The 14874-nt window shown below is 50.0% G+C and overlaps 1 protein-coding gene across 3 annotated transcripts in view; it reads right to left on the bottom strand.

Annotated features, from left to right (window-relative positions):
* Positions 1 to 14874, bottom strand: part of RPL13 (ribosomal protein L13) — a 192983-nt gene that overhangs the window by 148225 nt on the left and 29884 nt on the right. Inside the window, exon 1 of one of the 3 annotated variants that reach the window (XM_050773110.1) lies at positions 10307 to 10316. The exons of 1 other annotated variant lie outside the window; for it this stretch is intronic. The gene's annotated coding sequence lies outside the window, so the exon portion shown is untranslated. Of the gene's footprint in view, positions 1 to 4564; positions 4575 to 10306; positions 10317 to 14874 lie in introns of those variants that run through there. One more of the 3 variants, XM_050773111.1, reaches the window with a different exon arrangement.

Genomic DNA, 14874 nt, shown 5'->3' with positions numbered 1-14874 from the left:
GAGATCTCACTATGTTGCCCAGATTGGCCTTGAACTCCTGGGATCAAGCAATCTTCCCACCTCGGCCTCCTACATGCAGTAACATTTGATGACTTGAGATTTGAATACTTTAGCTTCGAAGGGACTGTGCTTGGTTCTTGGGGACAATGCCTTCCAAACTGTGGATCATGACTCATTATGTCTTATTTTAGAAAATTTTCTCGGATGGACATGGTGGCTCATGCCTGTAATCCCAGCACTTTGGGAGGCCCAGGTGGGTGGATCACCTGAAGTCAGGGGTTCAAGACCAGCCTGGCCAACATAGTGAAACGCTGTATCTACTAAAAATACACACACACACACACACACACACACACAAATTAGCTGGACATGGTAGCACATGCCAGTAGTCCCAGCTACTCGGGAGGGTGAGACAGGAGAACTGCTTGAACCCAGGAGGCGGAGGCTACAGTGAGCTGAGATCACACCACTGCACTCCAGCTGGGTGACAGAGTGAGACTCTGTCTCCAAAAAAAAAAAAGAAAAAGAAAAAAATATTTCCTATCCCAAGGCCATAAAGATAGCTTCCTATGCCTTCTGCACATTTTGTACTTTTGCCCTTTGCATTTACACCTTTAATGTATCCTAAATTGATTTTTGTGTATGGTGTGAGATAAGAAGCCGGCTGTTCCTAGTCTTCATGTAGACACCAGTTGTCCCAGCCTCCTGGGCTGTGCACGCGGTTCGTGGACCCATCTCCAGTGCCCATGCTGTGTCCGAGCTTGTGTTGCCTTGCTGGCCAGTGGGCTTTCCTTGGGACACTGCCACCTGCCTTCATGGTGGACTCTGCCTGGTGTTGGTTTCTAGAAATATAATGGATTTGTGTATATTCATCTCGTATTTTGTATCCCGGAATTTTTCTACAGATGAGGAAACTAGGAATGATTTTAACCATGGCTGCCTGACTCCACAGCCCCTGGGCCTAGTTTGCATCATGCATTCCCCTGCACTGACCCATAGGAGACTGAACTGGGCACGGCGTCGAGGCGCACTGGAGGGTGGGTTGCTGGAGCTGGGAGTGGCATTAGGAGCAGTGGAGAGGCACGGCGGAGTGGATGCATGGGAGGTGCAGAGGCCAGAGAGAAATGAGAGTGGCCAGGGCAGCACAGCCTCCCTACTGTACAGGAAGAGCCAGAGAGAGCTGGTCTGAGGGACAGCGTCTCTAGTCTTGAGTCCACAGCTTTCATAAACCCCCTGGACATCTGGGGAGTGGGCTCTTGGGAGAGGTGTCAGGTTGGAGAGAGCTCTGGAGGACTGTCTCTGGAGGACTGTTTGCTCAGGGGAGATGGTGGCGTGCTGGGGAGGGAGGGGTTGCTCGGTGAGAGAGTGGGAGGCACCGAAGAGCAGACAGGAGAAGAGGTGAATGAGGAGAGAGGAGAGGAAACAGGGGAGTGGAGGAGTCAGTGGGAGGCGGGAGGAACCAGCCTGTTTGCCGCACTGGTTTGGGAACATGAGAGTGAAGAAAATCGATGTTGAGGCAAACAATACAGTCTTTCACTTCTTGGTATTTTTTGGTGGCTTTAAAAAAAATTCTCGGCCGGGCGCGGTGGCTCAAGCCTGTAATCCCAGCACTTTGGGAGGCCGAGACGGGCGGATCACGAGGTCAGGAGATCGAGACCATCCTGGCTAACACGGTGAAACCCCGTCTCTACTAAAAAATACAAAAAACTAGCCGGGCGTGGTGGCGGGCGCCTGTAGTCCCAGCTACTCGGGAGGCTGAGGCAGGAGAATGGCGTGAACCCGGGAGGCGGAGCTTGCAGTGAGCTGAGATCCGGCCACAGCACTCCAGCCTGGGCGACAGAGCGAGACTCCGTCTCAAAAAAAAATTCTCTGTCACGGGCTACATAGCATCGTGCTTGGTTCCTGGATTGAGAGTCCACTGTTGCCCCTCTTCGTAAGTGGACATTCCTTTCTTCTCTGTTTTAGGTTAGAAGATGTGTGCTGCATTTTCAGCGATGGGTCTGTTCTCGAGGAGTCTGGCTCCACTCCTCTCCCTGGTGTGAAAATGGTCGCACACAGGCTGAGGCCGTTCGGGTGTGTGTCGTCGTTTTCTTCTGTGACAACTCCTTCCTCGTATGTCGCTTTTTAGGAGATTGGGGACAAGTGCTCTAAATTCATCAACTGTGACCATCTTTTGTTTAAAGGAAACTGCTTCGAGTTTCCTAGTGTTCTCTGTTTTTAAAAGATATGGTTGATAAATGTATATTAAATTTTATTCAATTAGCTTAAGAAAGTAGGTAAGTTTATTTAAGAGCAAAACACAAAACATTTAACCTTAAATGACCTCTGACAATTGTCTAGTTATTAATTCCCTCACATTTACCTCAGGTGATTATAATAATTTTATTAAAACAGAAATATAGTAAAACTTTTTTGGTTTTTGCAAGTATCCTCCATTGACTTGTCAGTGTTAAGAGTTACTTTTTATTTTGTATCTGAAGGAGCAGCTCAGAGGAATAGTTATTCTGGGAAGAAGAGCTCTGACGGCCGATGCCCCTGCATCTTCCCTTTCTGCCTGCTTCAGTCCTGCTCCTGCGAACAGCCGTCCTGTTTGCTCTGTCCCAACACCCAAGGCAGACGTCGCTTGAGGCTCTTGTATAATTCTTGCTGTTAGAGACAGTGGTCTTTTCTGCTTGAATTTCTTGTTGATGAGTGTCATCTGTCAGGAGAAACTTGGATTATCTTTTTTTTTTTTTTTTTGAGACTGAGTCTCACTCTGTTGCTCAGGCTGGAGTGCAGTGACACGATCTCGGCTCACTGTAACCTCCACCTCCTGGGTTCAAGCAATTCTCGTGCCTCAGCCTCCCGAGTAGCTGGGACTACAGGAGTGAACCATCATCCCCAGCTCATGTTTGTATTGTTAGTACAGACAGGTTTCACCGAGTTGGCCAGGCCAGTCTCAAACTCCTGACCTCAGGTGATCCACCTGCCTTGGCCCCCTAAAGTGCTGGGATTACAGGCATGAGCCACTGTGCCCGGCTGAATTACCATGTTTTAATAGAAGAAAATTTTAGTCCACTTTCCCAAATGGGGAATCTTTCCTTTTGCTGGGGGGCCTGCAGTCAGATTGTTGGAAGAATGTGTGACCCTGCAGAACCCTCTGCTCTCAGCGGCACCACGCGTGTCCCGCACAGCTCAGAACCCTCTGCCCTCAGCGGCACCACGCGTGTCCCGCACAGCTCAGAACCCTCTGCCCTCAGCGGCACCACGCGTGTCCCGCACAGCTCAGAACCCTCTGCCCTCAGCGGCACCACGCGTGTCCCGCACAGCTCAGAACCCTCTGCCCTCAGCGGCACCACGCGTGTCCCGCACAGCTCAGAACCCTCTGCCCTCAGCGGCACCACGCGTGTCCCGCACAGCTCAGAACCCTCTGCCCTCAGCGGCACCGCGCGTGTCCCGCACAGCTCAGAACCCTCTGCCCTCAGCGGCACCACGCGTGTCCCGCACAGCTCAGAACCCTCTGCCCTCAGCGGCACCACGCGTGTCCCGCACAGCTCAGAACCCTCTGCCCTCAGCGGCACCGCGCGTGTCCCGCACAGCTCAGAACCCTCTGCCCTCAGCGGCACCGCGCGTGTCCCGCACAGCTCAGAACCCTCTGCCCTCAGCGGCACCGCGCGTGTCCCGCACAGCTCAGAACCCTCTGCCCTCAGCGGCACCGCGCGTGTCCCGCACAGCTCAGAACCCTCTGCCCTCAGCGGCACCGCGCGTGTCCCGCACAGCTCAGAACCCTCTGCCCTCAGCGGCACCGCGCGTGTCCCGCACAGCTCAGAACCCTCTGCCCTCAGCGGCACCGCGCGTGTCCCGCACAGCTCAGAACCCTCTGCCCTCAGCGGCACCGCGCGTGTCCCGCTCAGCTCAGAACCCTCTGCCCTCAGCAGCACCTGCCGGGCTGGTGGGTGCGCTCAGCACAGCTCTGGGACACAACTGGCTGTCCTGGAAACGTGCAGTGATTCAGAGGTGATGGGCGGCACCAGCACGTTGAACTGAATGCGGAAGTTGAAGTGAAAAAGGCTTCCTATTCCTTGAGTGGACAGACCGAAAGCACATGTGTGTGAAGAGCTGGTGACTGTGGGTGTGTCAGTTGGTCTCTTCCTTGAGTGGACAGTCAGTTGGTCTTGGGCTCCTGGCAGGACAGAATGAAAGCACATCTGTGTGTGAATGTGTCCGGAATTGGTTCCTTCCGCTGGGTTCTTGGTCTCGTTGACTTCAAGAATGAAGCCGTGGACCCTCGCAGTGAGTGTTAAAGTTCTTAAAGATGGTGTGTCTGGAGTTTGTTCCTTCAGATGTTCAGATGTGTCTGGAGTTTCTTCCTTCTCGCGGGTTCGTGGTCTTGCTAACTTCAGGAGTGAAGCTGCAGACCTTCACAGTGAGTGTTACAGCTCATAAAGGTAGTGTGGACCCGAAGAGTGAGCAGCAGCAAGATTTATTGTGAAGAGCGAAGGAACAAAGCTTCCACAGCGTGGAAGGGGACCCGAGCTGGTTGCCACCGATGGCTCAAGTGGCCAGCTTTTATTCCCTCATTTGGCCCCGCCCACGTCCTGCTGATTGGTCCGTTTTACAGAGTGCTGATTGGTATGTTTATAAACTTTTAGCTAGATAGAGAGTGCTGGTTGGTGTGTTTACAAACCTTTAGCTAGACAGAAAAGTTCTCCAAGTCCCCCCCGACCCAGAAGCCCAGCTGCCTTCACCTCATGAAGAGCTGGTGGCTGTGGGGGTGTCAGTTGGTCTTGGGCTCCCGGGAGGACAGACCAAAAGCACATGTGTGTGTGAAGAGCTGGTGGCTGTGGGTATATTGGTTGGTCTTGGGTTTCTGGCAGGTGAGTGTTTGCACCTGGGCCTGTACCCTGCTTCTCCCAGCCGTCCGCATGGGCACTTTAGGTTGTCGCAGGTATTCTTGTGCCTTGGTGCAGTCTCACCAGTTAGAGCATAACTTCCTCAGGGCAAGGCTGCCCCAGACGCCCAGGGTGCTCCCGGCGTCTCCATCCCGTGCTTTCCTGTCTTAGTTATTAGATGCTCATCAAACATGAGGCCACTAGAATCTAGAAGACCTTGGCTAGAGTCCTGAGACCTCCTGTGTGTGGTGTGCCTGTGAGAGTCTGTGCCCACCCCACATGCCACTGTTTAATAAGAGCAGATTTTGGATCCCAGAAGACATCTGTTGTGGAATTTATAGGCGCGGACTGTCAGGCCCGCTTTCCTTCTGCTGATGAGAAGCCAGTCGTGTGCTTCTGCAGCCTCACCGGGACTGGTGGGGCTCAGGTGGCCTGGGCAGCGGTGAGACACAGGACTGCGTGGTGTTGCTCCTCCTGGCTGCAGCAGCTTTTCTGGACTATTTTTATGGCTTTCTTTATCAGACTGGGTCTTTCCGACTTAGGTGGAGAAGAAGGGTATAAGAATTCTCAAGTTAGAGAAGAATTGCTTTATGGTCATTATTTCTACAACTGTATGATTGGGAGTTTGGGTGAGGAAGGGCTAGATCAGTGATTTTTAAAATTAGATTTACTTGGAAAACATTTAAAAAATTGCAGCCTTCACCCCCAGACACATAGAATCCATAGTGTCTTGAGGTGAGTATGTGTAGGGCACACCGTGGGTGAGTGGCGTCTTGGAGGCACTGGGGTGCAGCTGCCATGTGGCCCTTCTCTTGGTCCTGTTTGCATTTGGGGCCTGTTGTTTATTTCTAGTGGGTGGTGCGGGCCAGGCAGGGTAGTTGGGCATCCTCGCTTCTCCGTAGTGACACACTGGGCGCATCTTCTCAGAGTAACCAGCTGGGAGCTGGAAACTTCTGTATTTAGAGGCCAGTGTCCTGTCCGTGTGCCCCTCCCCTTCATACTGTGGTCAAACCATCAAATGTTACTAATGTCAGATGTTGACGTAGCTGTTTTCTCAGGAGTTCTTGGATTCTGAAGCAGAGAGCAGCCCTCTTCTCTCCACACTGGAACTCTGGAGCTGGAGAAGGTGGCGTGCCCAGCCCTCGCGTCCAAGCCCGTTCCTTCTTTCTTGCACTCATGCGGCTCCTTTCAGGAGAGGCCTTTTAGTGTTGCTGGAGCTGGGACTGGTGGCCAACGCCGTGTTTCTGTTCTGAATGGTACGTTTGAAAACCTGTCGGTGGCAGCGAAGTGGAAAGAAAAAGGAGTCTGAACTGGGCATACTGTTGGGTTCCTGTGCTGTCAGGAAGTGGAAAGTCTGCAGAGGAGAAAATGGACACTTTCTTCTAGAAATGGACTAATTGACTTGTAGGTTAGCAGACTGAAAGAGCCTGGAGCATTCCATATGTTAGGGCCGAAGGATCCAGCCAGTCATGGCCGCTCAGCTGGGCCTTGTCATGAAACTCTCTTGAAGGGGAGGTCTCCTTGCTGTCTTCCTTTTTCATTTCTAAATTACTCTTGTCCATAAGCTCGATCTTATGGTGAACGTCCATCTGTTCCAAAGAATTAAGCTGAATGGATCAAAAGGGTAGAATGCTCAGAGGCCAAGGACAGCTGTTTTCTTATGGCAATGCTTCTACATAATGAATTGTGTGTGTCATGTTTTGTGTCACATTATAATGTGTGTCCATATATTTTGTGTGTGTGTGACATGGGGTCTCACTCCATCACCCACGGCTGGAGTGTGGGACCGTGATCAAGCTCCTTGCCTGGACCCCACAGGCTCAAGTGACCCTCCTGAGTAGCTGAACACACGGCCATGTACCACCATGCCTGATTTTTTTGTTTTTTGTAGGGATGGGTCCCATCGTGTTGCCCAGGCTGGTCTTGAACTCCTGGGCTCAGACCATACTGTGATAGAGTGTGAATGGGGGTGAGTGTGTGATTGGTGAGGTTTCGGGTATGGTGGTGACATAGTATAAAAATATAAAAACCATACGTGTCACTCTAGAGAATTTGAAGAATATTGAGAAGTATCAGGAAGAAAGTCAAGACCTGAGCTTGGCTTTGAAGAATGAATAGGCGTTTGCCAGGTGGACACAGTGGAAAAGGGCTTTCTAGGAAGACGGAGAGGGACCCTCCTAAACTGGAAGGCGTTTGCTGTTGCTCAGAGGCTGGGGAGGCAGCCAGATGGTGGCACGCAACACAGTTCATGCCACGGACTCTGGGAGGCGGCTGCTACGGCGATGGGTCCTGAGGTTGCAAATAGCGGCTGCCAGCCTGGAGAAACACTGGAGTGTGTCCCATGTAGGGCTGGGAGCTTTTGTCCTGTGAAGCTTTTATTTTGCAGGGGTGCGTGTGTGTGTGTGCGCGTGTGTGTGTGTGTGTCTCTGTGTGTGTGCGTGCGTGTGCGTGATGCGTGTGCGCGTGTGTGTGTCTGTGCGTGTGTGTGCGTGTGCGTGTGTGTGCGTGCGTGTGTGTGTGCGCATGTGTGTGTGTACTGCGTCACGATGTACAACATGAATATATTGCCTGTTAGCCCAGTGACTTGTGCACACCAGCCTGAGGTGTCAGTAAGAAGTGAATCAGATGTGGCAGATTCTCGCCTTAGCACTGTGGGGAATAAGTTGATGGTGTGTGTGGCTGGAGGTGGAGATAAGTGAGTTGTTATGATGATGTAGGTAAAGAAATACTGAGACACTCTTGAACTAGAAATCAGGGCGGTGGCCGTAGGGAGGGGTGACAGTGATGGGCAGGAGCTGGAATGGACAGGATTTGTAAGTGGGCTTTTCATGGGGAGGAGGCGGCAGCTGGTTTCTGGCTTGGAGGCTAGTTAGAGAGCGGTGCCCGGCAGCAGGGCGGGGGATACAGGAAGGAGTGGGGTGAGGGCTCTGTATGTGCACAGCCTGTGTGAGGAGAGCTGAGCTCTGTGGGAACATTGTCTCTGATTGACAGCGTCTCTGGTTGGACATTGGTGCAGTGGATTCAGTGGGTTCAGCTCTCATTGGCAGAGCTGGGATTCAGCAGCAGGTTGTTAAAGCCAGAGGCAGGTGAGAGTGCCCAGGCAGTGGCTGAAGACATTGAGGGAGGAGGTGGAGGAAGGAGATCTAGCAAGTGAAACAAAATGGAAACAAAGTTTACAAGAGAAACTGGGAATGGTGGAGCGGAAGCCTGGGAAGAGAGAGTGATTTGTAGGTTCAGCGCCACTGCCAGACCATGTTAGATGAGTGCCAGTTATGTTCTGTGTTTCTCGCAAGAAACATGGAGGTGGCATCTCTTCAGGGCTGTCGTGGGGGTTGAATGAGGCGATGTGTGGAGAGCACAGAGTGGGCGTGCGTGGGTGTGTGATCACCGTGGTGTGGCCAGTGGTGGTGATGGTAGGGGCAGCCCCTCAGCAGCTGGCTGTCTCTTCAGCCCGTGCGGCCTGCCAGGACTCTTCCAGACACGGGCCGTGTCGCCGAACAGCGCGGAGCTGGTGCAGACGTGGGTAAAGATGTTCGTCCAGTCGCACGCACTGGCCAGCTGGCTCGTATTTATCTTCTGTACTTTGCCTTTGCTGCTTGAGAGTTCTGTAAACAATTCTTAATAAACAAAGAGGCAGGTTTTATGTGGAAACTTCTGGGAGAGGAGAGGATTTCACTGAATGCAAACAGGAGGAAGGAGCAGATGTAAACCCTGGCGTCCGGAAGCAGGGTTGAGTCAGCGGCGCCTTGGTCTTAGGAGGAGGCTGGGATGGATAGGTTGAGCCCGGAGTGGCCATTTCTGTTTCTCCACCTGCACACCCACTTCCAAGGCTTACAGGGGCTTCCTTTGTGACGTAGGAGGAAGCACAGTGGCAAGAGGAGAGCACAGGCAGGGCTGATGAACATGATGACTCTCAGAAAGAAACTGTGTAAGGTCATATGTAAGGAGCAGACTCCGTTCTGTCTTAAGGAAGAAATAGAATCATTTTGGTGATGTTTCTTTTGTTACAGTGGCCGGCCATCAGGTTGCGTTAATAAAATGGAAAAGTAGTGTTTCAAGATGGTGGACAAGTCTAGCTGGGCAGGGACAGAGCCTGCAGTGTGGAATGCGTGCCAGTCCGCCATTTCATCCAAGGGGCATTTGTTGACTTTTGTCCTTATTAAAGGACAGCGCACCTGCTGTGTACTAGAATGTCTGAGCATGAGAGTGAGAATCCCACGCTTCAGGGATGTCGCTGTTCTCTCGGGAGCTGTGTAGTCCCTTCCCTCCCCCAACCCCCATTTACATTCTGTTCGTTGCATCTCAGACGTTGAGCTGTACAAATCATTGTGGGCTCATATTCTAAATCAAAAAAACACTACATCCAGGGACAGTGGTGTATTTTTATTTTATTTTATTTTTTTGAGGTGGAGTCTTGCTCTGTCGCCCAGGCTGTAGTGCAGTGGCATGATCTTGGCTCACTGCAACCTCTGCCTCCTGGGTTCAAGTGATTCTCCTGCCTCAGCCTCCAGAGTAGCTGGGATTACAGGTGCCCGCCACCACACCTGGCTAATTTTTGTATTTTTAGTAGAGACGGGGTTTCACTATGTTGGCCAGGCTGGTCTCGAACTCCTGACTTTGTGATCCACCCACCTCGGCCTCCCAAAGTGCTGGGATTACAGGTGTGAGAGCCACCATGACCGGCCTATGACAGTGGTGTATTTTTAAAGGGAAGAATGTTGTGTTTGTTATTGAAGAAGTTTATTTATTTATTTATTTAGAGATGGGGTCTTGCTCTGTCACCCAGGCTGGAGTGCAGTGGTACAGTCTCTGCTCACTGCAAGCTCCGCCTCCCGGGTTCACACCATTCTCCTGCCTCAGCCTCCCCAGCAACTGGGATTACAGGCGCACACCGCCACGCCTGGCTAAATTTTTTGTATTTTTAGTAGAGACGGGGTTTCACTGTGTTAGCCAGGATGGTCTTGCTCTCCTGACCTTGTGATCCGCCCGCTTCGGCTTCCCGAAGTGCTAGGATTACAGTCGTGAGCCACTGTGCCTGGCCAAAGAATTTTATTTTAATTAATTAATCTATTTTTTTGAGATGGAGTCTTGCTCTGCTGCCCAGGCTGTAGTGCAGTGGCACGGTCTTGGCTCACTGCAACCTCTGCCTCCTGGGTTCAAGTGATTCTCCCATCTCAGCCTCCCGAGTAGCTGGGATTACAGGCGCCCACCACCACACTCGGCTAATTTTTGTATTTTTATTAGAAATGGGATTTCACCATGTTGGCCAGGCTGGTCTCAGACTCCTGACCTCAGGTGATACATCTGCTTTGGCCTCCCAAAGTGCTGGGATTAGAGGCATGAGCCACTGCACGTGGCCGATACTGAAGAATTTTAGACCTTTCAAACTAAAGAGGTTTTAAAAAAAAGTCAAATCAGTGCCCTTGGTTTATTCCCCCCCCCTTAATACTTCAAAGTAAAAATAATCATTTTAGAAAAATCTGGTATCATATGATTACTATACTTTTTTTTTTTTGGAGGCACACTCTGTCTCCCAGGCTGGAGTGCAGTGGCATGATCTCAGCTTACGGTAACCTCTGCCTCCTGGGTTCAAGCAGTTCTTCTGCCTCAGCCTCCCGAGTAGCTGGGATTACAGGTGTGCGCCAACACAACGAGCTAATTTTTTTGTATTTATTGTAGAGATGGGGTTTCGCCACGTTGGCCAGGCTGGTCTCAAACTCCTGACCTCAAGTGATCCTCCCGCCTTGGCCTCCTAAAGTGCTGTGCCTATAGGCGTGAGCCACCACCCCAGCCCCTAGACATTTCAATTATGTCTTTTCTACTCTCAGAAAAGTTTTAAGAAAAACTTGTATGGTTCTGTAAGTTGTAGCATGTAAGAGGTTTACAGTTCCATATAGATTTTTGGATCAATTTTGAAAACGGAGTTGGAAATCTGATAGTCCCTGCACCGAATCCTTAGGCCACCTTGGGAGTGTTGCTGTTGTAAAGATACTATGTCTTTTGATCCATGAATGTGGGATTTTCCCCCACTTATGTAGGTCTTCAGTTTCTTTCAACAGTGTTTTGTGGTTACAGGGTGCAAGTTTTACACATCTTTGGTTAAATTTGTTGCTAAATATTCTTTTTGATGCTGTTTTAAATGGAAATGTTTCCTTCATTTTTTCAGATTGTTCATTGCTTGTGTATGATGATGATACGGCTGACTTTTGTATATTGATCTTGTATCATGCACCTCTGCTGAGTTGATTGACTGATTGAAGACCTGGTTGCGTACCAAGAGATGGTTCTTCATGGAGTTGTATCTGATTCTGAGGTTCCTGCTTAGCAAAAGACAGGCTGGTGACAGGTGTCCTGACGTCCGCTGCCACTTGGATTATTCATTTTGTGAAACAGACAGTGAGTGTTGGGAGAGGTCCCACATAACTAAGTGATTGTTGAGTAGGAGCTTCACACTGAATGAAACGGCCGCTTCCCAGATTTCTCCATCTTCTCTGTTTCGCAGTGTCCATGACACTGATCATAAAATGGTGAGGCCAGCAGTGAGCTCCAGAGACAAGTAGATCACAATATATTCATGGTTTCTTTTGAGTTTTGTCAGAGTGTGGTGCTGATTGGAATTCTGTGGGTTTACTAAGAGCTAGAAGTAAATTGGTCATCTGTGTGCCTGATTTACGCTTTCTGAAAGGTTGGTCTTATGTCTTTGTTGGTCAGGATTTCAGATTTGTGTGTGTGTGTGATGTTTAAGTGACCATCAGAGCTTCTCGTTCCCTTTCAAGGCTTGTTTTAGTGAAGCCAAGCAGGGAGTTGGCGTTTGTTGCTCAGGGAGCTTGTGAACTCCGCCGGCGCTGGCTGGGGGCCTGTGGAGCCTCCTGTGGGAGGGAGGCAGGTATTGCACAGTCCTGTGTTGTCTGTCCTTCCTGCAGCTTCTCCTGCTGTGTTATTGGGACTCTTCTCCCTGTTGGCTTTTGCGTCACTTTCTCTAGTTTGATTTCATGCCTTTGTCCTCCTAATTTTCAGGTATTTCCCAGTTTCTGATCTACAGATTCCTTTTTTTTTTTTTCATTATAGCTGTGTGTCTGTTTACTTTCTTTCTTTTTTTTTTTTTTTTTTTTTTTTTTTTTTTTTTGAGACGGAGTCTCGCTCTGCCGCCCAGGCTGGAGTGCAGTGGCCGGATCTCAGCTCACTGCAAGCTCCGCCTCTCGGGTTCACGCCATTCTCCTGTCTCAGCCTCCCGAGTAGTTGGGACTACAGGCGCCTGCCACCGCGCCCGGCTAGTTTTTTGTATTTTTTTAGTAGAGACGGGGTTTCACCATGTTAGCCAGGATGGTCTCGATCTCCTGACCTCGTGATCCGCCCATCTCGGCCTCCCAAAGTGCTGGGATTACAGGGTTGAGCCACCGCGCCCGGCCTGTTTACTTTCAAACACAAATTGTTTTTGCCATTCCGCTGGATCTGGTGAGGAAGGGAAGGTTCTGGCAGGAGTTGGATGCCTTCTCTGAGGACTGAAGGTTCTCCTGCCTTCCATAGTTGGCTTTTGTTCTTCAGCAAAGGAGTTTGATTCCTATCAGGGCAGGCGTTGTGGAAAGGGAAGAACGGTTGTGTGAAATCATTTCTTCTCGTTCTCATTCTGCATTCATCCACTTTGCACCTTCTTCTGCTAAATGGTATAAAGAGAACTGTTTAGGAACATTGATTTTGTTTCCTGTTTCATTTTTTCCTGTAGTAAAAAGAAACATTTGCATTGAAGAAGGAAGCCTGGTTTTCCTTCCAGCTCCTCCCCATGCTCACCTCAGTTCTGAAGTTTGCTTAGTTGCCTTTACTCCCTCGAGCCTTCTCTTTCACTTTAGATCAGAGAAAACAAACAAGTAGCACCCCACCCTTAAGAAACACCAAAAACAGGAAACAAATAACTGCACCTTCTCCGCCCTTAGCCCAAAAACACGAACGGGGCGGGTGTGTTCACTGGAAGGAGGCCAAGGTTAGGAGACTCGCCTGATCAGAGTGATAGGTGGCCTGTCCGCACCAGCCGGCCTTGGCATTGGGGGCTCCTGGCACCATTGTGGGAGTGGAATCCAATTGGTTGTGTCGTTTTTTTGACTGAGAACTAAAATGAGATGCGGCTGGATCGTAGGTCTTTAGTGTTCCATTTTAAGTCCTCTAGAGTTACATTGTATGGAGATTTTTAAGCCATAATAATAGCAGGTGCATATTCATGGTTTTTACATTTCCAGTTTCAAGACTGATCGTGGTGAAGAGTGTGGGCTCTGGAGCCAGCCTGGTTTCAAGTCTTGGCCCCACATTTAGTCAATGTGACCTTGACTAAATTTCTCACACCCCTGGGGCCTCAATTTTCTCATCTGCAAAGGGGAGATAATAATGATACCTACTCCGTGGGATCATTGTGAGGATAAAGTGAGTTGATAGTAGATAAAGCCATATGAAATTATCAATATTGGACTCTTTCCTTTTTGGACTTTTTTTTTTTTTTAAATAATTTGAGCTTTTTAAAAAATAATTTGTGTCTTCACTTACAGTTGTAAGAAATCCTTGAGAGCCCCTTGTACACTTTGGCCAGTCTCCTCCTCTCTTCCAGTGGTAACACATTGGAGAACTGTGCCCTTAATAGAATGTCACAGCCAGGATGTGGACACGGTATCGCTGACCAGTCTTAACTCAGGTTGCCTGAGGTTTACCTGTACACGTGTGTGAGAGAGACGGATTGATTGATCGGAGTTCTGTGCAGGTTTGCCCCGAGGGCTCCCGTCCCTGCCGTGTTGCTGTACTGAACAGTTCCACAACCGCGAGGATCTGCCCTTTGCCCTTTTCTAGCCACATTTGCCCTTCCAGCCCATCTCCCCACCCTGGTCCCTAACCCCTGGGAACCTCTAATTTGTCCTCCATTTAAAGAATTTGTCATAAGAATGTCATATACATGGAATCGTAGAATTGTGACCTTTTCGACTGGCCTTTTGCTCAGTGTAATGTTTGCTCTGTTTGCTGCTGAGTGGTCTGCGTGGTGTGGGTGGATGGCAGCTTAGTATCTGTCTACCCATTGTGAGAAACACACATTCACCCGTCCAAACCCAAAGAATGGACTTGGAGACACACAGAACAGCGGAAGCAAGACTTTCTTTTTCTTTTCTTTTTTTTTTTTTTTTTTTAAAGACAGAGTTTTGCTCTTGTCACGTAGACTGGAGTGCAATGGCGTAATCTCGGCTCACCGCAACCTCCACCTCCTGGGTTCAAACGATTCTCCTGCCTCAGCCTCCCTAGTAGCTGGGATTACAGGCATGCACCACCATGCCTGGCTAATTTTGTATTTTTAGTAGAGACGGGGTTTCTCCATGTTGGTCAGGCTGGTCTCGAACTCCCAACCTCGTGATCCGCCTGCCTCAGCCTCCCAGAGTGCTGGGATTACAGGCGTGAGCCACTGTGCCCGGCCAGGAAACAAGATTTTTAATGGCAGTCTTGCAAGATCGGGTGCCTGGTAGGCAGGCACACCCACAGCAGTCACAGCAAGTAGCTTATCTCCCAGCACGCAAGTCACTCCCCCAGTTCCTCTTTGGTTGAGTACTGTGGAGTTGCAATCTTCCCGGAGGTCGCCTGAGTTTCATTATCCCCCTTATAAGGTTGTACCCCGTCCCCTTACCTGCGTACGTTTTTATTTCCCAGTACCGAAACTTTCTTGCCATTTGTGGGTTGACCCTCCTCTGCATTTTGTTCATTATTGTGGCCTTCCCGGTGCGTGAGCCGTGTGGTTTGTTCCCTCCGCAGGCTGGCCGCCAGTGCGCAGATAGATCACGCCTGGAAAATGGACCATTTAAAATGTTTTCTTACACCATCGAAGCACATCTGGGCTGATTCCAGTTTCTGGTGCTTATGAATAAAACAGCTATGAACAACTGAGTGGGGGTTATGGGACCATTTTTGACCTGTAGTAATGGTGGGCTCACATGGCTGAGTCGAGTTAGGTCAGGTGCTCAGTGCCTGCTGCTGCACGTTA

The sequence above is a fragment of the Macaca thibetana genome, chromosome 20 (assembly GCF_024542745.1).
Source record: "Macaca thibetana thibetana isolate TM-01 chromosome 20, ASM2454274v1, whole genome shotgun sequence".
Taxonomy (NCBI): Eukaryota; Metazoa; Chordata; class Mammalia; order Primates; family Cercopithecidae; genus Macaca; species Macaca thibetana.
Note: the sequence above shows the minus strand (reverse complement) of the source record. Positions and strands in the feature narration are given on the sequence as shown.